Source organism: Sceloporus occidentalis, unplaced genomic scaffold, assembly GCF_023333645.1.
Source record: "Sceloporus occidentalis isolate IW3139 unplaced genomic scaffold, rSceOcc1.0.p SCAF_3, whole genome shotgun sequence".
Lineage (NCBI taxonomy): Eukaryota > Metazoa > Chordata > Lepidosauria > Squamata > Phrynosomatidae > Sceloporus > Sceloporus occidentalis.
In genome coordinates this window covers 243,506,511-243,532,255 of record NW_028316983.1, presented here as the reverse complement: position 1 = coordinate 243,532,255, position 25,745 = coordinate 243,506,511, and the positions used below count along the sequence as shown (strand labels likewise).

The window sequence follows — 25,745 nt, the reverse complement described above, 5'->3', positions numbered from 1 at the left end:
GGAGAAGCGGAGGTGAGATGCTTCCATGAGAGCAGAGTTTGGACAGGGGTGCTTGAAGAGCCAGGAGTCCTCGGAGGGAGTGATCCTGTACAGGTTGTCCAGCTTTTTAGATAGTGGCCGAGAAGAAGAGGGCACTGTCCATGAGCATTTAACAATCTTTGACCTGGAAAGAAAAAATGGGATCAAAGGAGGCGTTGGGACCCTGCCAGGGATGTGTTCATCTAGGGGATCAAGAACCTCGGAGTTGGTATGGAGAACCTCGACACGGAGAGCTTTGCCCATGTGGATCACCTATTCGGCGAAGGATTTAACATTGTCAGAGGGGGAAGCGGCCTCAGGAACTGTGAGGGCCAAATCTTGACGGAGTTGGGAATAGTTCAATTCCACATAGTCGGGCGACTCAGATTAAATTGAAGGTCTACAGACGGGTCTCAAATGAAGAGAAGAGGTCTGAACAGGTGGGAGCACACGGAAGACGTGGTTGGTCAGTGTGGGTCAGCACGGATGGAGGACGGAACTGAGAGGCTACAGCCAAAGCGGAGGCCGTGCAAGATGGAAGCCGGGATTCTTCGGTAGCAGGGTTTGGGACATAACGTCTAGCTTCAACTTCTGAAGGATCGAGAGGGAGGTAGTAGGTCCTAGTCTGGCTGTCAAAAATGAGGTCTCTAACGGCAGGTTCAGGGAGACCGTAAGTCAAGTCAGCATCAAGTTCTTCATCTTGGACGAGGTCAGAAGTCTGGGAAAGACAGTCTGGGTCAGAAGTCTGGGAAAGACAGTCAACAGGGATGCAGTGGGATGCTGTGAGATCTGGTCAGGAAGATGACAAGGAAAAGCATCAAGCTCCATGTCAGAGAGTTGGTATGGCTCCGGGAGCCCCTGAATTAGGAGAGACTCGGCTCAAGGTGGAGGGTGGAGGTTTTCTCGAGATGGATGAGGTGTTGTGAGCTGAGCGGGCAGCTGGCCACACGGTACCGAACACGAGTCCGTGTCGGGAGGAGGTAAGGGTTGGTCAGTACGGGATCGACGGTTGGCCATCAATGAGGTGGAAGGACGGGGTTTCTTCTCCTTGTGGTGAGAAGTGTCCTTGGGCTTGTCCTTAGAAGACTTGTGCTTCTTTTTGTCAGACTTGGAGCCGTCTGAGGATTTTTTGCATTTAGGGGAGGGAGCGTGTCCCGACCCCTGGTCCTCCAGTTTGCGTTTCTCCACGGGGGGGAGATTGCAGAACCTCAGCGGAAGGTGTGCCCTTGGTGGTAGGAGCCTTGGCAATGACCTTAGTAGGAGCAGGAGGCTTCAAAATCTGTGCATACAGTAGAGAATGAAGGCACATCTCCCTGTTTTTCCTGGCCTGCAGTGTAAAGGCCTTGCAGTGAGGGCAGAGAGACGTTGCAACCCTCTCCTAATCAAAGGAGGCACGTGAAGTGTCCGTCCTGGCTGGGAATTGTTCCTCTGCACTTGGTGCATCTTTTGAAAGAGTGCAAGCATATTCGTCAAAACTGAAGGGAGAGACAAGAGTGGTCAAATAAGCCGAAAAATACTGGTGATCAGAGTCCAAACCAAGTCCAAATCACTATCCAAAAGAGAAATCAAGAGCCAAAACATGGTCAAAAAAACAGAAGCGAAAGTAGAAGGAAGGAGTAATTCCAAGTGAGGTTGCTATGCTGCTTACGCGGTGAACAAATGGAACTGAGAAAGGGCGGGAAGACACCGAGCCTATATAGAGGGTGCCAAAAAGTCTTCCCTAACGGTTCCAGTAGGATCCAAATTTGCTGCGCAGGCGCAGAATAACCCATTTGTGTGCTTTGCAGAGACCACAAAGAAGAACCACATGATAGGGTCGACTCTGGGTTACATAAACTGGAAATGACTTGAACGCACACAACAACAATGAAGAACTTATCATGAGATCTTCTTGGCAAGATTTGTTCAGAAGGGGTTTGCCCACCTTTGAAGCTGAGAGAATGTGGTTTGTCCAAAGTCACCCAGTGGGTTTCCCTGGATGAATGGTTATCTTAATCGTGGTCTCCAGGTTGTAGTCCAACGGTCAAACTACTACACCGTGCTGGATCTCCCAATACATCTCAAGTGATAGAACAGGTTAAAACAGCATTCGAAATTAATAAAAATATAAAAGTTATTTTAAAACTGTTAAATTATCATAAAGTTAAAACCTAAATACCCTAAAAGTACAAGATCCTGTCTGATTCTGGAAGCTAAGCAGGGTGAGCCCTGGTTAGTAACTGGATGGGAGACTGCTAATGAAGACCAGCTGCTGTAGGCTGTATTTCAGAGGAAGGAACTGGCAAACCACCTCTGAGTATTCCTTGCCTTATGAAAATTTATGACATTTTCATTTCACAAGAAAACCTTATGAAATTTATGATGTTGCCATAAGCTGAAAGGCCATTTAAAGGCCCATACATAGTTAAAACCATTAAAAATTTATTAAAAGGCTACAAATCCATTTTGGAAGAAGCTTTCAAGTAGTCTCTAGGGGAAAAAAACTCTTCTAGAACACAGCCACATAGCCTGAAAAAACCACAAAAAACTAGCCTCTAGAGAAGGTTTGGTTTACCCCTATCCAAGGCTTACTTGTTTCATTTCACATGTGCATATGGTCACGTTTGAATAAAAAGCAGATCAGAGAATCATAGTACTGGAAGGGACTTCATTGAGGTTATCATCCAACTCCCTGGCAGTGAAGAAAACCCATAGATAAAGCACCCCTGAAAGGTGGCTATCTAATCTCTCTCTCTAAACTGTCCAAGGGAGATCTCCACTTTCTAAACTGAGACATGCTGAAATGCTCTTCTTTTCTTTTAATTTTTTTTATTAAATTTAAAGCATAACATATACAAAAACAAAAAACACTGAACACTTCATAAAAGAAAACAATTCACACAACATTGAAACAATGAAACATAACACTATATAAAACAACAAATATGGTAAGCCTAAAAATATCATCCCCTCTTTTTCTCTCCAACTTAAAAATACTAAACCAAACAATTACAGAAACTACCTTAAATTAAACTGAACAATTACATACTATAATATAACTAAAACTGAATTCTTACTCTCCCACTGAAATTCAAAGCAAAAAAAAAAAATTAACTTCTCTAAAATACTTTTCTACATCAAATCCACCACTGTTCTCATAATACTGTCAGCCCTTCTTATACACGGATTTTTTATACATGGATTTAAGCATACACGGTTTGAAAATGCTCAAAAAAAGTACAAATTTCAAATATCAAACCTTGATTTTCCATTTTTTATAAGGGACACCATTTTGCTATGTCATTATATTTAATGGAACTTGAGCATACACGGATTTTGTTATACACTGGGCATCTTGGAACCAAACCCCAGTGTATAACAAGGGTCCACTGTACAACACCAAAAACTCTTCAAGCATTACAGTCTGCAAGCATAATTTTCTTCGCTTTCTTTTTTAAATAAAGTGAAAAAAGTGTCAATTTTGGACTGCTCTTTTATTATGATTCCTCTGGTAACTGATTTTCTGTTAAAGAGGTTATGCCCTGAAACACACCTTTTTTTTTTTAGCTGAGGCATGTCCTTGTGTGTGCATGTATGCACGTGTCCCACTCCCTTCTCTTTTAAAACTCTTTCTTGAATAGCAACCAACTTGAGGGATTATTTTGGACACCCCAACCTCACCCAGGTCCACACAGTGCTTTGCCAAAATCCTAGGATTACAGGATTGCTCATCACAGATTAGTGTGAGTCACACGCAGCACATCTGCCCATTCCTCCTTGTTTCTGATCCCCTTTTACAGATGCTTTAATACTGGAAGCTCCCTTTCTTCAGGTGCAAGAAAATGCATTATTCCCATTCCTACACCATGAACCCCATCAGAGTCAATCTGATCGTATTGCCTTCCTTGGCACAGAAATGCCCAAAGCAAATGGATCACCACAACAAACTTCAATTCCTCAGTCCATGCCACGATAAAATGATAGAAACCTATTGGATTACACCAAGGGTGAGGAGCTGAAAGCCAATGTTCTATCCCCCAAAAGGAGATGTCCAGAATAGAGTGGTATTATTACGTCCCTCAATCTTCTAGACACTATACTTCTATTGGTGCAGCCTAGGATCACACTGGCTTTTTTAGCTGCTCCATCACACTGTTGACTCATGTTCAACTTGTGGTCTTCTAGGACTCCTAGGGGCTGTACATACATGCAGCCTCCCCTTCTTCAGCCGGATCAGCAACCTCACGTCGGTCTGTATAGGGCTGTAGATCCTTTTCACATGTACTGCTGTCAAGCTCGGTGTCTCCTCATCTTCTATTTGTGTATTTCAATATTTCTGCCTAAGTGTAGTACCTTACATTTCTCCCTGTTGAAACTCATTTTGTTAGCAGAAAAGCAAGCTCACTTCCCCGAGAGATATTTAAAGGTGGCTATACAGTCCACCCTTGCCTTACACTGGGGATCCCTCCATGTAAGGCAAAAAGCACATATGCGCGTGCTCGCCACAGGCATGCGCATCATTCCTACATTCTCCAGGCGGCTTCCGCATAAGCTGGAAGTCACCTATAATGAGTCTGTGTATGGTGCAGGCTCACTCTAATACCAATTCTCCATCTTCTCTTCTGTAGGCTAAACATACCCTATATTGCTTAAAGGGACATGGTTTCCAAAAAAATTAACATCTTGATCACCTTCCTTTGGGTGAATTCTAGTTTTGATCAGTCGTGCCCAGAACTGGACACAGTATTCCTGGTGACTGTAACTTCCAGGATTCCTCACCACTGGATTAGAGGTGAGGGGTGCTGCACTCCAGTAATATCTGAAAGACTACACTCTGTCTATCCCAATCTTACAGAATTTAGGAAGCATACCCCAAAAGGTCTTCATAATTTAAAAACAGACAAGGTTAGTTTGTTTTTAATAGAAAGGATGCAGCTGTAGTGGTGATGGTGTGGATCCTTCCACAACATTTCTGCATTCCTACACAACCACTGTGTGGGAGGAACTGATCCTCTGAGCATTAATCACCCCAGTCCTCCAAAATAAGATGGAAGGTGATGACTATATGGAGTCTGTGGGCAACATGTGGTAAGACATACATGCCAAACGGGCATCAGAGTACATTTATTTGTGATTTTAAGCAGGACAAGATCTTCTTCCCCCTCTCCTGGCCCCAAAGAACCTTTTGCCCCTTCTCTTGCCAAAGAATAGAATCAACTCTCTTATGTCTATATAATGGAACTTTAATATTGATTTTATATACTTTTGTTGGTGTTAACCACCCTTGAGTGGATCTCAACTCATGTCTTCCACTGCTCTGCTTAGGTCCTGTAAATTCATACTTGTGACTTCCTTAATTTAGTCTATCAATCTAGCTTGCAGGCTTCCTCTCTTTCTGCATCCCTCAACCTTTCCAAGCATTATTGTTTTTTCCAATGAGTTGTACCATCTCATGATGTGTCCAAAGTATGACAGCCTCAGTTTAGTCATCTTGGCTTCCATGAGATTTCTGGCTTGATCTGTTCTAGGACCCATTCGTTTGTCTTTTTTGGCTGTCTACATAATCCTTAACATTCTTCTCCAGTACCACATCTTCAATGATGTGATTTTCTTTCTATCCACCATCTTAACTGTCCAGCGAGCTCTCGCATCCACACATGGCAACAGGGAATACAATGACTTGTATAATTCTAACTTTTGCCTATCCTAGCCTTCCACAACCTGGCTCCCTCCAGAGATTATGGTCTACTGTTCCCATCATTCCCAGCCAGCATGGCCCTTGCAGAATACAGATCTTCTAAGATCTGAGTTTGGTTAGCTTGGCACATAACTCTTCCAATAAATCACAGAGTACCTTGTTGCTTTGGGGAAAAACAACAACCCACATTTAAAATCACACGTTTGCTATAGGACTTCAGCCTGTAACATTGTGGGTTTGTGTGTCTAGATGGTTACACTGTAAACTGACAATTTCAGCAGTTTCCACCTGAAATATTGCATTGCAAGTTTGAGATTCTTTTTAAAAAGCAACTGCTATCCATGCATTTATTGATAAGGAAAGTGTGCAGAAATTTATCTGTCTTCATGCTCCTATTTTTAATATTTTTTTGTCCCACAAATCCCCCAACAATGGCGAAGGCAGTTTGGGGCCCTGCCTTATTATAAGTCAAATTGAGGGCTCCCTCCCAACAGGAACTACTTCCTTTTGGAAAGAAGATCTCTCCTGACAGCCCATAAAAGTTACTTTTATGGGCAGAGGCTGGAATCCTGTTGGTGTCTTACATATGTCTTACTTCCAGTAAAGAAGTGTTGGTCATTTTTGTCCAAAGTGGAGTTCCTTCATTCTGTTAAAGCTTCCAAAAACTGAGCAATTCACATTGCACATGGATGTACATTGCAAGTCTAGCTGTGCATTCAGTTCATACAGGGTGCTTTGGTTCAGTTGCACAACGGTGCCATTCAACAAGAGTTATATGGCACGGTTAATGCTGAGTCCATATACTGAGATTTATCCTATCAACCCCAATGTAGAATCTTGGTTTGTATTCCTGGAACATCCCAGCCTAGTCCCTCTGTATTGACACAGCATAAACATTTTGGACTAGCAGAATTCCCTAGCTAGTTAGTAGACATGCCAGTTGAGGGATTCTAGGAGCAGCAATCCAAAAAAATTATTTCCCCAAGCCTAACCTAATACAATGATCCGAGGGGCTTTGCTTATGCCTCTACAACTGAGCTTTCAAGCTTGGTTTTGGAATTTTGCAACTTTTCTCTTCTCCTGCAAATTCAAGGACTGTTTGGAAGACAGACAGACAAAGAGCAGCTGTGTGTAGTGTGTGTGTGAGTGACATAATCAGAAGGGCAACAGGAAAGCAAAGTTCACCCGATTCCCAATGGGTGGGAGGAAAGAAGCAGGATGCAAAGATGAAAGGGTTACGAGGAGGAGATGGCGAGAAGGCAGGCGGAAGAGACCCAACCGCCCAACATCTGCATAAATACGATTTCAGTGGAAATGGTGAAGACATGCTACTAACAAAAGACTTTTTTGGATTGGACAGGGAGGCAAATAGGCAAGCAGGGAGGAAGGCAAATTGTGTCATCTGTACAGTTTTCCTCAATGAACAACAACCACCCAGAGTCATAGCCATCTGCCACTGGGACAGGAAATGTGTGGAGGCAGAAGGATAACAGAAAGACACTGTCCAAAGCACTTCTGCATTTGGAAAGCCAGAGGAAATGGTGTTGGCTATAAAAAGGAGCAGCCATGTCGCTCAAAAGGCACACTCTGGAATCAATCTTCCTCTTTTCCCTTCTGCAACCCTCACTTCCTCTGGTGAAATTCTACTTGGCGGTCAGCACATGTTTAAAGTCACCTGGCTGAATTCTCCCAGTGAGGAGGAAGAGGGAAAAAGAAGAGGGTGGTGAGGGCTGAAGAGCCTCTTTCTTTGCTAGAGACATAAATCATCACTTCTTTGGATCCTGTCTGCAAGAACCAATCATTTCAGCAGGTCCTGCCCACTGCAGAAGGATACAATTTCTCTGCAGTTTTTCACCAGATGTAGCATTTCAGAATTTTTTTCAGGAAAATTCACTTACTCAAAAATACATTTTTACCTGCACAGAAAGCATTGGTAGGTTTGCACAGGAAACTTGTTTTCTATGCAAAAGTAGTATAGTATACAATAAAGTTAAACAGTGTACCTTGAGCAATACATGCTAGATGCAATCCAATATCCCCTCAGTGTAGAGTAAATATTGTGTCACCCTTTAACCATCTCTTCCACAAGCTAAATACCGTCAGCCCTGCCTATTCATCGATTTTTTTTTCCATGGATTGCCCTCCGAACTGATTCTCCCTACCTCAATTTTTTTAGGGACACTGAGAATCGACTCCATTCCTTCGATGTCAGGCAGGCTCTGGCATTCTACCTTGATAGGACATCGGTCTCGAGGCGTTCTCGACGACTTTTCATCTGCTACTCCATCCCTAAGCTTGGATTGCCTGTCACCCCTCAACATTTCTCTAAATGGGTGACCTCCACTATCCACCTCTCATATGAACTTTTTGGGAAGATGCCCCCTGCTCAAATTCGAGCCCATTCAACCAGGGTGGAAGCTACTACCTCTGCCTTCTTCTCCGGCATTTCCTTGGAGGACATTTGTAAGGCTGCAGTATGGTCACAACCGTTGACCTTTATCAAGACTTGATACCAGACAATGCCATGAAGCAGCCTTTGGCATAGCTGTTCTTCTTTCCATTGCACATTGAGGTTAGTTGACAACTGTTCATTAATTCATAGTCACATAGTTCTCTGGTTTAATAATTTATTTATTGCCAGGACACTCCCTCCTCCACAGAGGATGCAGCTTGTCAGTCTAACCCATTTGTGTGCTTCACAGAGACCACGAAGAAGGAGGACAGGTTGCTTACCTGTAACTATAGTTCTTCGAGTGGTCATCTGCGAATCCACACAAATCCCCCCATCCTCCCCTCTGTCATGTCCTGCGCTTTCTTCCTTGTCAGCTCTTATGGCAGACTTTTTAAACTGAGAATGAAGGATCGAACTCTCATCTCTAGGGTCATAATCCAACATTCAAACCACTACACCATGCTGGCTCTGAAGTTTGCCTTAGGGTTGCCCTAAGTCAGAAATGGCTTGAAGTCATACAGCAACCACATAGGTAAATAACCCATCTTTTCTTGAGAATCCTAAACCTGTCTATGCTTGACAAACCCCCATTTCTGTTGCCTGATTTCATGCATGCACACACCTTCAGAAGTCAATAAAGGAAAGGCAGATGGGAAGCAAAGAAGCTGCCACTGTACTGCCTTGAACATGCTCATCCTGTCTGAGTTTGGAAGCAAAGCAGGGTCAGGCCTGGTGAATACTTGGGATGGAAGACCACCAGGGAATACAGAGGATTAACAAAGGAATTGTGTCTGAGAGAGCTGTGGCTGCCTGTCAGAGCTGACAATACTGGACTAGATGAAACAATAGTCTTGATTGACTGTGGATAATGGTTAGGCCTTAAACTGTGTTGGATCCACATGAGCAGACTCTTTCTTCCCAAGTGATCCGCTGATAATGACCATGAACCACAGCCAAAGTCATTGATTGGCATCAGAGGGCTGTAAAGCGTATCTCCACTTAAAATTTACATAAATTCTGTTTATGTAAATATTGTGAGAAAGGCATCCAAGTGAGTAATTTGAGATACTAGGGAGCACATTTTGATAGGCCGACAGAAGCGCAGTCTGTTTGGAAGTCATTTTTTTAAAAAAATATGAGACGCCAGATAGTTTACTGCTCTCAGAGCTTAAGTCTCACAGAGTGTCACCATTATCTCCTTGAATGCCCAGTTTATAAAGATATAAGTCAAGAGATGCCTTATTCAAAGAGCTAGGACTTGTATCTAATAGACCTGAATTATATTTGATCAGTTTTTTACTAGGGGATACTGTAGCATACACTTCCAAAAAAAAAAAAAAATCTGTTTCACTTGTAGAGCATCATTTTTAAGGAGGAAGTTCTGTAACGATAATGATTAGATTTTAGGAATGATTTGAGCTTGTAATAATGATGCTTCTGGATGATTTTATCCCTGAGATGTGATGTAATGTATTTGTAATATATCTGATCCTTGTGCTTTATTTGGTTTCTTTCTTGTAATGGCTTATGCTACACAAATACATTTGCTTACTTGATTCACTGTAAGGCAGCTTCTTCTTTCACGCCAATCTGCTCCAGTCCTAAGCTAGAAGAGTTGAATCTGAAAACAAACTTTGGATTGTGTTGAGAGACAGCCAATCTGTATCGCTTCAGTTGCTTTGCTGGGCAGCATGGGATAATATTCCAGCATTCACTATTCAGTGATGGAGGCAAAGGGGAGATCTGGGTCATTTCTCTTGGGAAGTGGCTTTTGTACAGAGGAGCAGAAAAACAGACCAACTTCTTCTGAACCTAGCCAAACACAAATGTCAGGGTTGCTTAGTTTACAAGCTCTCTAATATGAATCGGCAGGATCTCAGGCACCTTCTTTCCTAGAAATGTTAGGACAGCAGCCAGGCATTTTGAAAAACTGACCAGTCTTAACTGGTTGCTAAAATATGGATTCTGGGCAAGCAGGAATTTCAGATAAAAGTTTTCCCATTCTTCTCAAACATTCCTGCAATTTATTTATAGAGCTGTATTCAGAGTGTCAGTTAAAACAAACAGTTAATAATTCAAAGCTTAGAAAAGTTAAAAAGCAATTGAGTGATATTTTTTTTTAAAAAATGCAAGCTGTTAAAAACAACATCAATAAGGATCCAGCAAAATATACATGTCTGTTAGATTGCAGGTAAGACATTCTGGCAAGAGACCCATTCATATTACACAAATATAGCATTATGATTCTGGTTTGACCACCACAATAATAATAATAATAATAATAATAATAATAATAATAATAATAATAATTTGTATACCGCTTTTCCTCCAGATCAAAGCAGTTCACAACATACAAGCAACATGTCACATGCTATAGCACAAAGCAATACAATACATCAACAGTGACATCAGCGATCTCATACAATTCAACAACAATCCTCAAAAACCATGTACAAAGCAGTCAAAGCCATCAGTTGAGGCTTGTTGCCGCCGGCCTGCCTCTCTCCCCCTCAAGATGGTGGTCGGAAGGAGGGCTCTTAGTCTTTGCAGGCGAGGCCTGTTGTTGCTGGTCTGCCTCTCTCACCCTCCCATGCCTCCATCCTATGGAATTCAGGGTTTTGTAGTTTGGTTAAGCTCTAGAACTCTCCAATTGTGAATATCCCTCCCGGAACTCCAAATCCCAGTATCCCATAGAACAGAAACATGACAGAATAGAATTATAGCACTATACCTGTGTGGTGCAAAAAGGCCCCAAATTTTTTTCTGCCAAGTTCATGGACAGTGATGGAGTTGAGATGAGAAACTGCAACTTCTGAGATATTTTACAAAGGTAGCTCTTAAATCCCAGCCAAAGGAGCATCTTCACGTGGATGTTAAAATGAATCATCAATACTTCTTTCTCCCTTCTGGTCACAACAGATGCCCAGAGAAATCTCTTCTGCCGGTACATTGTGTGTGGTCCTTTGACTCCCATCTTAAATCTGGTGCTTAATTCAACCAGCTTAAACTTTAAAGAAGGTTGCAGTGCAGTGTTCAGTCTTCCATGCATGTCTGTGAGATCTTATATTTGATTTGCTTGTTGAAACACAGACAAACTTCCTTCAGCAAAGCCTCTATCTCACCCAATTCCTGGACTGATGAGGGAAAACACAGAGGCCACAGTCTTGCCTTGTACTGACACATTATAAATCTACACTTACACTAGTTACATATTGGCTGCACTCTACCACTCTTCTGCTGAATAACAGTATTTTATTTATTTACATGCCACATTTCATCTGATTGAAGCCCAAGGTGCCTTACAACACAATAATAACACAGTATCTGAATTAAAAACCCAATAATAAGTTATTTCACAATTAAATAAAATACCTGACTAAAACACCAGTACTTTAAAACAATATAAACATGACAAGGAAAATAAAAATGCAACACACACCATTAAAGACCTTTCCATGTAGCCACTTAGTTTTGTTCAGATAAAAAGGTCTTTACTTCCCGGTGGAAGGAAAAGAATGGAACAGCCATTATATAACCAGTTGTGTTTCTGGCAATGTGTCTGCTTATCTTCCTGTTGTGCAGTAGGGGATGCACAGTGGCTGTTTCTATGATCCCAGTAATTGTTATGCAGCCTGCAAGAACTGCATAACTGCATCGTTGGGTTCCTCTTGGTTAGTCTAAGCTAGAGTACAGTATTTCTGACAAGAAAGAACATCTAGACAAAATAGGCCTGTGACTGTAACATTTGATTCCTCTGCGAAAAAGTGGAATATAAATAAATTATCGTCATCATCATCATCATCATCATAATCTCTTTTTCCTCTTGTACGATTGTTAACATCTTTGCTGAATAAAGAAGCCAGTGGAGCTTTGAAAGCTTGCATTTATTGTTGACCCAGTAAAAGTTTCAGTGTTTTGTGGATTTTATTTATGGATATGATTTCATGTCCTGGTGGATTGTTATTTGCTAAACTTTATAGTTAAGAACTAGCTCCCCCCCACCCCCGAAACTATTTTCCTTTCTTGCCATATTCTTAGACTATAAGCCTACGGACAGGAACTCTCATAATACTGACTTTTTAAAGGTCCTCTAGGATCTCCAACTTTTGACTGAAGGACTGAGTAAATATGTTTTAAATAGATCAATCTCAAAACATTGGAATTAAAAAAAAAAAGATCTTAAGGTCACAGGGCCCAATTTTATTGGAGGAGAGGTCTTTAAAAATAGTGAGATTGTGAATTAAAGACATACCTTTTTGTTATTTGTTATTGAGAGGCCTCACAGCCAGATATGGCGAGTTGGAGTGCCAGTCATGGATGTTCTAGATAGAATTACAGTACAGCCTCCTCCCCCATGTCTGCGGGGAATATGTTCCTGGACATAAAGTGGAAACATGGAATGGGAGATGATAGTGAACCCTATTGAAATGCATAACCTCTAGAGGAAGGTGACCATACAATCACACTGGAGAGCCTGATGCTTAGAGAGAACACCCCTCTAGGCATTTCTAGTTCTTCCAGCATGGCTCTGTGGTCAGAAGCATACCATAGAATTGCACTAGAGGACCTAGAAAATGTCTAGAGAGAACATATTTTTTCAGATGTGGGTAAGTGAAAACGTAAGTTTGGATGGATATGGGCATCATACTGTAGTTGTTGCAATACTATTGTCTGTGAGGAGATACTGGGTCCCATCAGTGAAAGGGCTGAAATGCTTCTCTGTTACTCTTCCATCTGCTGCATCATTTATCACCAGTGGAGCTTATCTTATGTATCAGTGTTTTGGCGCCAAACAAAATCTTATGAAGCCCTGGAACTACACCCAGTTCCAGCACAGAACATGAGCTATGCTTGTTGTAGTCCAAAGTATTTACAGGTGCGTTGTTCATGAGCTGGCAAAACGCATTCACTTTTTGCTTTAAAACTTTAAAAGGGAAAAAAGCACCTGCTGTTGTTGGCAGAGATGAAAACTCCTAGAAATGCTTTTGCATGTTTGCCATCCATGTTTGCTTTTGGCTCTCTGTGCCTGCCCTTAAAATTTTACTACTTTATCACCTTTGGAACCCATTCAAGCTATGCCAGGTGTCACCAGGAGGAGGGAGGGTTTCTATCCCAAATATTTTTGCAATACCAAAGGGAATGCTTTCACTTCAATTCAGTGGAACTTTGGAAATGAGGGTCATAAATCCCATTGAGAATCTAGCAAAAACTTTCTCCAGAAAAATATGCATAAATGTATACTTGTCAAATTTTGCATACAACTTATTTCATTGCATTAGAAGGGGAACTCCTTCATATGGGCTGGAATGAAAAAAAAATTGCAGTGAGCACTTGGAAAGATTAAATATTTAAATTATTCAAAGCAGCAGGGAAGAAATGGAAGCAAACAATTTTTGCACCATTTTGCACATATGGATAGGATTACAGGCAAAGGGCTTGAAAACTCTAAACCATGTCTTTTTTTTCTTTAAACAAGGAAGACGTGCCATTAAAATCTCCTACCCACTTTTGCCAATGATATCCTTTGCTAGAATACACCTCCCCTGACAAGGAAAACGTCCAAAGAATTAGCAGTGCTTCTTTACGCAAACTTGCCATACAAAGGACTCCATCAAGAGTTCAGTGCTGTGATTGACAATGAGAACAGAGTGACAATCCAGGCTTTGTTCGACTGGAAATAGCCTCCCCGCCACTCTAACACCCCCAAGGATGAAAGACTGATGGCACCTGACCTGAATATTAATTCACACACATTAGACCAGGGTTTCTGAATCTGGGATCTGTGGATCCCCTTGGGCAATGGCTCTCAAACTTTGGACTTCAGTCCCTGAATCCCTGACCACTGGCTCTGATGCTGAGGCCTCCAGGAGTGGAAGTCCACAACAGATCTCTGTGGCTCTGGGTAAGGTATCTCACCCGTCATCTGCTACCTGAGATCTTTATTTTTCCACAGAAGATGCCAGGAACTGTCTCTGGGACCTTCATCGTATAATACAAGTCCTCTACTACTGAACCAAGTTTTCTTATGTGAATTCTGGATCTGGTCAGTGCTTAGAAGGGAGACTTTGGAAAACCCTGTCAGTCACCTTGAATTTCATGATCCAAGAGAGAAAGGGTATCTAAGTAATCCTGGGATAGAACCCCTTGATTCCTAGATCCCCCTTTTACTGTCTGAAAAATTGGGACGCATTGTTTCTTCTGGAATACTCCAGAAACAGAAATTCACCTTTGAAAAATATTGTACAGTGTGGGTCCTTGTTTATCTGCTGGAGTTTGGTTCCAGGACCCATTATGGATACCAAAATCAGTGGGTGCTCAAGTCACATTCAATATGACGACATGGTAATATAGTGTTCCTTATATTAAATGGCAAAATCAAGATTTGCTGCTTGGAATTTATACTTTTTAAAAAACATTTTCAAGCCATGGATGTTTAAAGAGGCTGACTGTAGTCCCTATCTCTGGACATTGTTTTATTTATTTATTTATTTAAGTTTCTGAAAATTAGAAATAGACATCTCATTTTTTGAGTCTGTGCAGTGTCTAGGCCTACCACAGCCCCCCCCCCCCCCCAAAATTTCATTACATCTTTTCAAATTAGGCCATTTCTGTTCTTGCCGTAAGAAGCATGAGGGGACTGTGCCCAATAATTCCTGGGAAGCTCATAGCAGTGACCAGATTTGAGCTATAGCTGAGTCTCTGCTTTTTGTCACCTTTGCATATGTTTGTCTGTAGGTAAAACAGTTAGCTTTTCAGTGGTGATCAAGCGTACGGCTGAGTGGAAGAGAGTTTTTACCAGGGCTGGGAGTAGGAATAGGAGTAAAGGAGTAAAAGGTTTTTACAGGAGTAGCACAATATATTTGTTACTCTTTATTCCTGTTATTGTACATGCAAACCCAAAAAACCCAATTTTATTATATTGCACTTGGGAAGGGACTGGGAGGTGTGCACATGCGCGCGCACACACACACACACACACACACACCAGCCTTGCAAAGCAACTGGGGCTTTGCAAGAGGTTTTACAAGAGTAGGAGTAACATTATGAAAAAATATCTTACTCCGGATACAAGGAGTAACCCCAAAATCACCACTACTGCCCAGCCCAGTTTCTACTGTATTCAGTGCACATCTTAATTTGAATTCAGAGACATAGCTGTGTAAAATTAGAATGTCAGAATGCAAAGAGATCTCCATGCATCTGAGGATATAGACCAAGTCTACAAAAGCTTTTGCTGCAAATTCTTTTGCAGAGTTAGTTTCAAAGGTGCTACAAAATCCCTTTGCATACTTTAAATCAAAGGCTGTCATCTGTGAAAGCAGTGGTTAAAGAGGAAGTTTTTGGCAGAGCTCATCTTTTAATTTCTCCTTTCAACCATATGTTTCCGATTTGAAAGGTCTGCAGAAAGACACTTGTGGCAGAACCTAATAGCAGTGCACGGGTTCTGTGCCTTGTTGTATCTTTGGAGCAGAGGGTGGGTGGAAATAAAAAGGTCTAGACTACCTACAGCTTAGAAGGTCCAAATTACCATTTCTGTCTGTATAAATTAGAAGGTACAAGAGTCTTTTTTTAAAAAGTCAAACAAAGACATTTATTTACAGGCTATTTATTTCTGTCATATTTCTTATATTTATTTACAGAAATACTTTAGAATATACAGATATAGCTTGGTTAGAAGGCACAAGAGTCTTATGCTGACATCAATGTCTTACTGCCTTCCCATAGCATCAGACTCTTTTCCAGAAAGATGAAACCAATGTTTGATGCACTTCCTGGCTTGCTTCTCCCTCCTCATTCTTCATGGACCTAGATGGTGCTAAATTAATAGTTGAAAAGTAAAGTACCATATATTCCGGCATATAAGACGACCAGGCATATAAGACGACCCCCAAATTTACAACTTAAAATAGAGTGTTTGGGATATACTCACCATATAAGACCACCCCTCTCTTCCATGATAAGTTAGAAAGGAGCTGAAGGCACACAACAACAGCAGCAGCAGCAACAGAGGAGAAAGAGGGGGCAGGAGAAAAAAGGAGAAGGAGAAAGAAGAAGAGGAGGGAGACTCCACTACACTCTGAGGAAGGAGTGTGTTCCACGTTTGAAATAACAGCATACACAACATTATTTCACCTGCCTGGACAACTCCTCCCGCCCTTCCTCTTGGTGCATCTACACTTTAGAATTAATGCAATTTGACACCACTTTAAGAGCTGCTGCTCCATCCTATTGGAATCCTAGGATTTGTAGTTTTATAAGGTGTTTTGCCTTCTCTGCCCAAAGAATGCCGGGGGGGGGGGCGCTGCTCCAAACTACAAATCCCAGGGATTCTGTATGGATGGAGCCACGACAGTTCAAGTGGCTCCTATTAGAATCAAAGCCCAGGAAGCTTTGTGCCAAATAGAAACGTGTTCGGCTGCAACTGCACTGCAGAAATAATCCAGTTTGACACCCCTTTAACTGCCCTGGCTCAGTGCTATGGAATCCTGGGAATTCTAGTTTACTGAGACATTTAATCTTCTCTCTCAGGAAACTTTGGTGTGACAACAAACTACAATTCCCATGATTTCATAGCACTGGGCCATGGCAGTTAAAACGGTATGAAACTGGATTGTCTCTGGAATGAAGATGCAGCCTGATAGTTTTGTGAGACATTGAGCCTTCTCTGTCAGAAAGAGCTCTGATGCCACAACAAACTACAATTCCCAGGATTCCCTAGCACTGAGCCGGGAGAGTTAAAGTGGTCACAAACTGGATTATTTCTGTAGTGTGTTTTGGACCTTGGTTATTGAAAATGCTCAAGGCCCAATCCATACTGCAGAAATAATCCAGTTTGAGACTGCTTTAGCTGCCCTGGCTCAGTGCTAGGGAACCCTGGGAATTGTAGTTTTGTGAAAAGAGCTCTGGTGCCACAATGAACTACAATTCCCATGCATCTGAGGAAGTACGCTTAAGTCTAGGAAAGCTGCCAACTTTTCTTTCAGTGAGTCTCAAAGGTGCTGCAAGATCTATCTATCATCATCACCATTATTGTTATCATTATTAAATCCAAATGCACCTGCAGAAGTGGACTTAAATTGGCAACACTGATTTACTGCAGACTCTGTCTCTGGGGCTGGGATCTGGAAGTGTGGAGGCAATTCCCTTAAAAACCAGGGAATCCTGGGAATTGTAGTTTGTGAGGGCGGGGGGCAACCACTGTCCTCTCTCTGATTGGCTGTTAGTGTGACTCCATCCAAACAGGATTGGTTGCTCTGTAGCCTGGCTCTCAGAGGGACTCAGGGGCTAAGAGAGAGAGAGAGAGAGAGAGACCCTTTTCTGAGGGCGGGGTGGCGACCACTCTCCAGTCCTCTCTCTGATTGGCTGAAAACGGTGAGTGTGTGACTCCAAAGGATTGGTTGCTCTGTAGGCAGCCTGGCTCTCAGGTTGGAGCGAGAAGAAAAGGAAGAAAAAGGGAAGGGAGGAAGGAGGGAGGGAGAGAAGGAAGGAGGGGAAAAGAAAGGGAGGGAAGGAACGGAGGGGGACGCTCCTTTGTCTTTGGGAGAAGGCTGCTCTGCCGAGGGCTCTCTTTAGGACCCAGGGGCTTTCCGGCATACAAGACAGCCCCCGACTTTGGGGAAGATTTTCCTGGGCTAAAAAGTAGTCTTGTACGCCGGAAAATACGGTATGTGCCTTCATGATAATTTGTATCCCATCTTTCTCCTTGGGTGCATCACACACTCAGCCTCAGAAACATCCATGATAGGTTTGCCTTAGGGTTGTCCTGTGTCGGAAATGACTTTGGTGCAAAACAAACCGCAGAAATAATCCAGTTTGAGACCGCTTTAACTGCCCTGGCTCAGTGCTAGGCAATGGTGGGAACTGTATTTTTGTGAGACGTTTAGCCTTCTCGGTCAGTTCCCAAGATTCCCCAGAACTGGGCCAGGGTAGTTAATGCTGCCCAAAACTGGATAATTTCTGCAATGTGTTTTGGACCTTAGTCTGCACTTGAAAGGAGCTCTCCAAGAAGGTGGAGGTATTTTAGGGTTAAGGGAAAGCACATTACCAGGGATGCAGTGGCTTACTGATTAAGATGCCAGTTCTGATGGTTGGAAGATCAGAAAGTTGGCAGTTCAAGGCCTGAGTGCTGCATAATGGGATGAGCTCCCATCACTAGTGCCAGCTTCTGCCAACCTAGCAGTTCGAAAGCATACAAATGCAAGTAGATAAATACCATATATACACGACTAAAAGTCGACCTCATGTATAAGTCGAGGCCCGGTTTGGGGGCCAAAATTATGGATTTTGATACAACCTGTGGATAGCAGCACATAACAAATGATGTAAAGGTTGAAGTAAAGGAAAATGATGCTAAAGATCTTTAAAAGTTTTAACAGGCATAATTCTTTGTGCTCACCCTAAAGGCAGGATGGATGAGATAGAGGGGATTGATGCTTCTTTTAGGTGCTCTGAGAAGAGATTAAGCTCTCACCTTTCACCAGGTCATGGTTCCTTTTTTGATAAGAGTTAAAGTACAATACCTACATTGACCTGTGGATAAGTTGACCCGGGGGGGGGGGGGGTTGGGTCAGGTTTTTTTACTATAATTTCTAGATTTATACATGAGTATATACAGTAGGCACCAATTCTCACTGGGAACAGTGTTCGGTGGAGTCATACTGGCCACATGCCTACCAGAGCAGTTCTTGGACAATACCAGCTCTTAGAAATGGAGATGAACACCACTCCCTACAATTGGTTTCGACTAGACATTCTTTTTTCGTCACTCTTATGACGCCCAAGTGTGCAAATGGCGCACTCATGACATCACAAGCGCGACACGATGTGCGGATGTTATGCATCTGTTATGTCGTAATGGCAGTGCCCATGTAGACAGGGCAGTGCCATTTTTACACCGCCGCGATGTGCTATGGTTGCGGGGCATGCAGTGGTACCACCCTTGCGCAACCCTAGCATGAATGCAGGCTGGCGCAAAGCGCCGGTCTGGTTACCACCAATCTTTACCTTTTTGTCTTTTAAAGCTCATTAGATAGTTCCTTTAAAATTCATGCTACAACCCAAAGTGCATTTAACCCCTGGTGACGTGGAAGCCAGCTGCTAACCCTGCTCTGACTTTGCAGACTGTGGACCTCCACTGAAGAGATGATTTGGTTGGACCGTAGGATGCAGAGATACCCTGATTTGGGGTTTCCCAAAACTCTGGCTGGCTGTTGGAAATACGGCCATAGCCCAAATGAACCTATCTGGCTTCCTATTCATAACCTCTTTAGCTTTGCATTGTGGGAAGTAATACACACAGCCCTCGGCATACAGCTTGCCACACCTTGACAGTGAAATGTAGAGTCACCCTCCTTCTCCATTCTGCCAAGAACATGTTGCTGGCTTCCATATGCAAACAGGTATAGTCCCAACCTTTCTCCCAGGCGATGTCTCTTCCTGTTTCCACTCTTTGATCCTAGGGGGTTTTCATTAAGACAACATGTTTCTTCACCACCACGTTCAAACTAGTCTAGGACCCTGGGGCTATAATATTTCAACACAAGATTTCTCTTTTTATTTATTTACTTTCTCCTCCTTCAGATTTTTATCTTAAAAGTTTGGAAGCCTTTGGAAGGGGCTTGATAAATAACAAGTACTGATCACTAGCAATGTGTGTGTTTGTTGGATGGGGAAAAGTCCAGGATGACCAGTTGGAAACAAGAATTGTGCTGTTGTCAGTCCAGACCACAACAGCGTTTTAGGATAGCAGCTCCAAATGTTGAAGCATCAGTCTTGAGAAATGTTGAGGAAATTTCTCGGACTCCTCAGGATCACTTCCAGTGTTTTTAAAGATTTTTGGGATTCTGGCAGTGTGTCCATGGCCCAAATTTCCTCGCACAGATAAGAGAATTAAATTCTGGGAGACAAACAGTTCTTGTGAAGGGTTTGTGGCATCCAACTTACCATTGTCCATCAAGAATTGTGTGCTTCCTTGAGCTGATCTAGGAAGCCAGCCATCTCTCTAAGAGCTAGAAATTCCCAGTTTTTCTTTTAAATTATTTTTTATGTATGTGTATCCATCCCTCCATCCATCCTGCCCTATATCAAAAGTTCTCAGGGCAGTATACACACAAAAAATCAGTTGAATCAGTTCAGAACAGTTTAAAACAAACAAATTTAATGAGATAAAGTATATTAAACAATTTTAAAAAGTTAAAAAATATTTAAAAGTTTTAAAACAGTACAAACTGTGTGCATGGGCATTTTAAGCCCAAAAGGTTTTAAGAAACAACAGTGTTTTCACTTGACACTGAGATGAAGCCACTGCTGTTGACAAGCAGGACTCTCATATGTGGGATACTGTGATATGTCTAGAACCATGAATGATCATTTGGATGTTGTTATAATTCTCACACATTGGGTGGTTCTGTGATAGAGCTTAGAAATCACTGGTCTTCTTGATTCTTAAAAACCAGTCTGACTAAGAATGTGGAATGGTAGAATTATCTCTTTCACCTTGATTTGCCATGAAGTTTTGTTGGTTCCCCCCCCCCATCCTTTTTTTTTTTTTGTATCCTGCCCTCCAGGTTTCTAATCCTTACAGTCACTGGATGCTACCTTCCATGCTGAGAAAGCCCATACAATTGTGCATCTCTTCTTCAAGTGGTATAGGAAAAATATGTGCTTGGGAAGAGTGTGTGTGTATACATATGTGCCTTCAAGTCTTATAATTTGGGTTACAGGCAGCACCAAAGTTTTGTTGTTGCAAGAGTTCCACTGGTCAATTTCCCAGCAGAACCCAAAGTGCTGGTTTTAATAGTTTTTTGTGGGTTTTTCGGGCTGTGTGGGCATGTTCTAGAAGAGTTTCTTCCTGACGTTTTGCCAGCTGGTTTTAAACTAGGAAAAATGCCATGCAGCTTGACCACATTCTACTATATGAAGCAGCCTAGTTCAAAAAAAAAAAATTCAAGAGAGGCCCTTGTCCCTGCTGTGGCTGTGGGATGCCTATTTTCCTGGAACCCAAGAGATGGGCTTTTTGGTGGATGCTCCCAAGCTTTGGAACTCCCTCTCAGAAGAGGCTGAATATGTTCCATGTTGATCTTCTGCCAACAAGGAAAGACATTTCCAATCAGTGAAGCTTTGGGTGTTCAATTTGTTTCCTGTAATAATGTGTTTCTAATTGATAGGCACTTTTTATTTTATGCTTTTTTGTTGGTTTTTGTTTTGTTTTTTTAATTGATTTTCATTTCAACTTGTATGTTATTGTTAGTTTCCTAGAGTGTTACTTGGAGTAGAAGGATGGGAAACACATTTTCTAGGTTTTATAAATAAATGGAGGTGAGGATAAGCAAAAAAAAGATTTCTGGCTTCTGATTTCTTTACAACAGAAATGTGAAGTCCCCCAGAAGTCCTTCCTAGGGCTGTGAAGTCTATATGACCAGCCCTGTTGTCTTTGAAACCTAGAGCAAGGACAGGTGTTGTGTGGTTTTCCTGGTGCTATTGGACTGCAACTTCTAGCATTCATCACTACGGGCTATTCTGGCTAGGCTTTGGGATTTACAGTCCAACAACTTCCCACCCTTCAACTCAAGGGGCCTATTTTATGCAATCTAGAATGAGCACTGTTACATTGAGTAGATATACAAGGAACTCTCAGTAAATCAACTCATGTTGTAGTGGTTCTATAAAGGAAAAAACTTGGGGATATAACAGTGTTGGAGAATAAGCCAGAAGTAAAATATTCAGATGTGGGGAAGGGTGACAAAGGTAACTATGAGTCACTTGCAGCTTGGTAACCAAGTGGATTCAGCTGGATCAGGACATGTGATGTCACTGCAAGGCCCCCCCATGTAAAGCAAATTCCACGCATACTCAAGCCCCATTTAGATGAATGGGGCACACTCCTGTGTGCAGTGCGGTGCGCGCAAGCCACTTGTCTAAATGAAGCTTCCTATTCGCATGACCTCAAGTCTGCGTGTGGGTAGCCTGTGTATAAGGCGGGCTGACTATAAGCAGATTCTAAGTCTCTTGGTTCGTTTTTTTTAATATATATTTATTAAATCAATCTTTAAAACCATAATACAAACTCAAAAACAAAATTCACAGACAACCAACCATTCAAAAAAGGTCCAAATGTCTTCCTCTTCCCCCTCTGCTGTTTAGTTTTATATCTTATAGTTTCTTTCATTTCAACCGTATCTCTAAATAATTCTCTATTTCTTTTAATCTATTTTAAAATTTACTTTCCTATGTCTTATTAATGACAAAAGTAATTTTATCATACTTACATAATCTCAGAATCTTTTATCATATATCACTGTGTTTTATATCACTATAATCTCTGAATCTGACATTAAAGCCTTTTATTGAGCTGATGTGATGAAGAAAAGTTTGGCTGAGATTGTACCTCAGGATGGCATAAACTAAATCTCCATATGCAGAGTTACACATTAATTCTGCTACGCAACCATTGTGTTGTACTACAACATTGTGCAATTGAACTGAGACACCAGTTGCATAACCAAACACCCAGGCAGCTGTGCAAGAGCATGCCTGCACAGTTATTATTATTAACCTTTATTTATAAATCGCTGTAAATTTACACAGCGCTGTACATACAGTCTTTTTAATTAGACGGTTCCCTGCCCTCAGGCTTACAATCTAAAAAGACACGACACAAAAGGAGAAGGGAAAGGTGGTGGGGAAGGGGATGAGGTCTAGCAGTTCCTCTCTACCTCCAAGGCCTGGACCAAGGCAGATGGACTGGAGGGAGGGCTTGGCTTCATAATGGATGGTTAATCTTCATCCAGAGAGGCAAGCGACAATTATGCAAGGTCTGAGAACGCTTCTCTGAACAGGACGGTCTTCAACTCCGTTTTGAAGCTGGTTAAAGAAGTGATGGCTCTTGTTCGTGGGGAAAGAAGGTTCCAGGAGTGAGGGGCAGCGAGTGAAAAGGGGTGAATCCGAGATGGGGCAGAGGAAATCCTGGGCTGGGACAGCAGACCTTGACGACCAGAACAGAGGGCCCAAGTGGGAAGGTGAGGAGTGCAATCACTCCATGTGTGGAACCCCATTTCTCTAACCGTGAACTGAATTTTTCAGACAAAACCATCTAGTCACTTCCATATAAAAATATATGCATGCACAATACTCCCCACAGTTTTCCACTTTTGCAGGGAGCAGTGGGAAGAAGTGTGTAAGTGCTAACCTTTGTGCAAATCAGCACCACCAGGATTAGCAATACGGCAGTCTAGACAATACCAGCGATGTATTGAAGTCCTTTACTCCAAGTCTCAAATCAGGTCTCAGTTCCATACCTTCATGTCTCAAGTTTGGGAGCCAACTTTAACAAAAAAAAAGGAGTAGGTGGTGGTGGTGGTGTGTGTGTGTGAGAGAGAGAGAGAGAGAGAGAGATGGATTTCAGTAACTATAAAATCAAGAAGACATGAACAAAGTTAGGGGGGCAGTTCTCAGAGGCGAGCAGCAAACAAGCTCGGCAATGAGCTTGAGGTGGAAAGATCCTTCTGAAGCTTTTCTGAAGCTTTAGAAGGCTTGTCCAATGCGCAGCAAGGACAAGTTGCTGGGTAGACCTCAACCCATGCCTCAAGCCCATTGTCTAGCACATTTGCTGATTCTGGATGGAATTAGATCAGCAAATCAGTTGCTAAAACTATACAAGTCTTGAGTTGAGTCAAGTCCTTTCCGGGTCAAATCTTTGAGGCAACTTGAGTCCCGAGTCAAGTCCAAGTCAATTGACTCAAGTCTACATCACTGGACAAATACATTCATTTTGGATAGTTCTGCAGAGCCCACCATAGTCATTCTTTTTGCTTCCCCTATTGCTGCTGAATGCTTTTGGAGTAGTATACTGTGCTCCATGTAGCTTTTATTGTCCACTGTGCCCTGGCTGTACAAGGGGACGACTATCCAAAGACAGTTGGGAAGTCAGCAGTAACCCTTTTTTTTTGCTTCAATAGCTTTCAGTGTTTCTGAAATCTGGATCAGGTGGGTAAAGAGTTTGATCTCCTTGTGATCCTTAGTTAAACCCTCCTTAACACTCACTTCTTCTGTGATGTGTGCAGAGAGCTGCCAGATGAGTAATAGCTTGGCAGGTGGTGAGCTGGCGTCATTGTTGGCGTGTGTGTATGTGTTCATGCACAGTTAAATACTGGATTTCCTGCGCCTGACAAATTTGTCATGTTGGAATTTTTGTGTGCATCCTATAACTGCTCAAATTATCAATGAAATGATTGCAAACTATCTTTCATGGGAAAGGAGTACTTGCTGGCTTGGCTGGTATTATCAACTCAACAAGACACTATGGAAGGAGAAGGTGTGTGAGGGCAGGGAACCGTCTAACTAAAAAGATTGCATGTACAGCGCTGTGTAAATTTACAGTGCTTCATAAATAAAGGTTAATAATAATAATAATAATAATATGGTGCAAACTCATTGTGGGGGGAATTAATAGAGAACTATGCAAGACATAGCTGAGGTTCAATCATGTGAACAACCCATTAAGTTCTCTATTCATCAGGTAGGTGGAGGGTGGCTCAACCCACTAGAACTCTGGAATAAAGGTTTCTTTTTCAGGGATTGCCTGCTCAGTAGTTTGTGCAAGTACAATTGGACAATTTGAAATTTCAAGATACAGGATGAGTCTCCCATATCCAGAATTCCAAAATATTTCATAATTGTTCACATGGGTGGCTGAGACAGTAGCACTGTTGCTTTCTGATGGTTCAAAGTACACAAACTTTGTTTCATGCACAAAATTATTAAAAATGTTGTGTATAAAATTATTTCTAGACTATGTGTATAAGGTATATATGAAGCATAAATTAATTTCATGTTTAGATGTAGGTCCCATCTCCAAGATCTCTTGTTGTTGTTGTTGTTGTCCTCCTCCTCCTCCTTTTCTTCTTCTTCTTTTGAGGCTTCAAGTTGTTTCTGACTTATGGTGACCTAAGTAGAACCTATCATGGGGTTTTCTTGGCATATTTCCTCAGAGGGGGGTTGCAATTGTTATCCTCTGAGGCTGAATGTGACTTGCCCAAGTCTTGCCCATGGCTGAATTGGAATTCAAACCCTGGTCTCCAAAGTCATAGTCCAATACTCAAACCAGTAACCATGATGGTTCTCTATATTTATGTATATGCAAATATTCCAAAATATGAAAAACTCCTAAATCCCAAACACTTCTGGTCCTGAGCACTTTTGATAAAGGAGACTCTACCTGTAGTATCAGACACATGAAAGCCCAAAATTCAGGTGGGCAGCAGATAGTTCCCTTTCTTCTGAAGAGCTGCGAGTACTCAAGCTGCAGCCTACTTTTGATGATCCAGAGAAAGTGACCTTAGTATTTTGAGGGATTGCTTTATATAGTAGGAAATTTGTATGCATTGATTCTTAAAAAGATAAATGTCATGCTTAAGTTTTATAGGAGATGGCTGGCACACAGAGCAGCCAGTATTTCAGTGTATACTCACATGCACTGGTTACAAAACTGTGTATCATGGTCTTCCTCATCACAAAAAAAAAATGTAAATAATAATAATAGGTTTTATTTATATACCGCCCAATCACTGGGAATCCGAGCGGTTTACAATAGAGGGGATA

At 42.0% G+C, this 25,745-nt stretch overlaps 1 protein-coding gene across 4 annotated transcripts in view; it reads left to right on the top strand.

The window, feature by feature from the left end:
* LOC149317703 (protein tyrosine phosphatase type IVA 3-like) overlaps positions 1-25,745 on the top strand; it is a 111,771-nt gene that overhangs the window by 42,375 nt on the left and 43,651 nt on the right. The window lies entirely within an intron of this gene.